The 2,612-nt window shown below is 29.9% G+C and overlaps 1 pseudogene; it reads left to right on the plus strand.

Annotated features, from left to right (window-relative positions):
* Positions 1-1,750: 1,750 nt before the first annotated feature.
* Positions 1,751-2,409, plus strand: LOC107842074 (annotated as a pseudogene).
* The last annotated feature ends 203 nt before the right edge of the window (positions 2,410-2,612 follow it).

Consider the following 2,612-nt stretch of genomic DNA (forward strand, 5'->3'; position numbering starts at 1 on the left):
TCCGTTATTTGTTGAATATTGAATTCTCAAATGTAACCAATTTGCTTGTTTAGTTGGCTCATATGTAATATGTTTGAAAAACTAAAACAACCCAACATGAAGCTTTGAATCTTCAGTAATCCTTTTAATCAGTTAAAAATGATGCATCATATGGTTTTGTATTGTGGGAACAATTAGTTGGAGGAGGGGAGTCGAACAGAGAACCTGCTTTATTTTTTAATTTTTTTTCATCATTTTTGCTTCGATTTTCAATTTTTCTTCACTGACTTTGTTTGGTTTTTAGATTTTCTATGTGAATTTAGCTACATTTTTCAGATTTGTTTCATCGATTTTGCTTTGATTTTAGTTTTTTTTTATTGATTTTGTTAGATTTCAACTTTTCTTCATGGATTTAGCTTTATTTTGTAATTTTTCTTCATCAATTTTTTTCTATTTTCAGCTTGTCTTCATTGATGTTGCTTGATTTTCAGTTTTTCGTCATCAATTTTGCCCTTAATGATTAAAAAAATGATGTTTATTATCTAATCTTTACAAATTCCTAAATGCGTATATAAATTTCTCTCAACAATTTTTACGTTAAATAAATTTAAGATCGACAAAAACAGTAGATAAAAATGTGGAAGAAGTATAAATTAATGGAGTGAATTAATATACTATTTTTGGCAAAACGAACTCGTAAATGGGTATGTAATTTTTAAATCTCTCCCAATAATTTTCACCATTAAATAAGCTTAAGATTGACAAAAATAATGGATAAAAGTAAAGAAAAAAAGTATAATTTAGTAAAGGTGGGTTAATATATTATTGGTGGGTCGATTTGGGCACCACATCAGCCAAAAAAAGGCTTTAACGCGCCTTTACGAAAGTGTAATACACGCACCTTGCCAACTTAGCAAAAGGTGTCAAAATGACACACTTATACGCTACTTGAGGTACCAAAAATGAACAACATCCATTTGAGGTGCCAAAGTGAAAGATGGCGCCAAGTTAAGGGGCCTGACGATGTATTCTGCCTATCGAAAACTATACAGTACTAAAAAAAAAAAACGACCACAAAAAACCGACCACAAAATGTGGTCAGAAAAAACCAACCACAAGTGGTAGGTTTTTAATTTTTCTTTTTTTAAAAAGAGACCACATGTGGTTGCTTTTATATGTTAAAAAATTAAAATAATTATTTCAATAATTTTAATATTAATTATTATTTATTTTACAAATAAAAAATTTAAAAAAATAACAAAACCGACCACTTGTGGTCATTTTTTTAAAATATAATTAAAAAATATTTATAAAAACCGACCACTTGTGGTATTTTTTTTTTTAAAAAAAATTTCTTTTTAAAAACATACTACTTGTGGTTGTTTATTTTTTTTTTAAAATATAATTAAAAATATTTATAAAAAATGCATTCTTGTGGTCGATTTTAAAAAAAAAAATTAAAAAAAAACCTACCACTTGTGGTCATTTTTTTTTAAAAAATATAATTAAAAAATATTTATAAAAATAGACCACTTGTGGTTGGTTTCTATTTTTTTTTAATTTATTTTTTAAAAAATCCACCACTTGTGATCGGCTTTTTTAAAAAAATATGATTAAAAATATTTATAGAATTTTTTTTTTTAAAATCGGATTTAATTAAAATATCTTTTAAAACCCCCAAAAATCCTATAAGTACCCTACACTTTCAAATCATTTTCCACACAATTTTTAAATGACACTATCGAGAAAAAAGTAGAAAAAATTTAAGAAAATGGGAATGGAAAGTGATGTTACGGTGTTAAAATTCAAGAGAATTTGTGTGTTTTGTGGGAGTAGTCAAGGGAAGAAAAGTAGTTATCACGATGCTGCTATTGAGCTAGGCAAATAATTGGTCTTAAGAAACATTGATTTGGTCTATGGAGGAGGTAACATAGGCCTAATGGGTTTGGTTTCACAACGAGTTCATGATGGTGGTAGGCACATTAATGGACTTATTCCCAAGACACCCATGCCTAGAGAGTTAATTGGTGAAAACTTGGAGAAGTGAAGGTAGTTGCAGATATGCATTAAAGAAAAACAGAAATGGCTAGGCACTCTGATGCTTTTATTTCTTTACCAGGTGGTTATGACACACTTGATGAGCTACTTGAAGTAATTAGTTGGACACAGCTTAGCATCCACGACAAGTCGGTAGGATTGCTGAATGTGGATGGATATTACAATTCATTATCATCATTTATTGACAAAGTTGTAGAGGAAGATTTCATCAGTCCCAATGCTCGCCAAATCATCGTATCTGCACCAATAGCAATAGAGCTTATCGAGAAACTCGAGGAATATGTTCCTTGTCATGAAAGAGTTTCTTCGAAGTTGAACTGGGAGACGGAGCAGCAGCTTGGCTATCCTCAAGCACAAGAAATTGCGCGGTAATTAGAAAAAGGGGATTTGCAAGCATATAATTTCTCTGTTGTTTGGGCTAGTTAGAATAAAATAAAATATAAGGGTGTTTGCAAGCATATAATTTCAAATGGTTTTTCTGTTTTTCCTCATTATTGGAGCTTATCCAATCATTCTATCAAAAAGTGTTTTTCCATGCTTGGTTAACTTAGCTTTCTATGCTCGTTGGCTTCTCG

This window comes from Capsicum annuum, chromosome 9 (genome assembly GCF_002878395.1).
Source record: "Capsicum annuum cultivar UCD-10X-F1 chromosome 9, UCD10Xv1.1, whole genome shotgun sequence".
Taxonomy (NCBI): domain Eukaryota; kingdom Viridiplantae; phylum Streptophyta; class Magnoliopsida; order Solanales; family Solanaceae; genus Capsicum; species Capsicum annuum.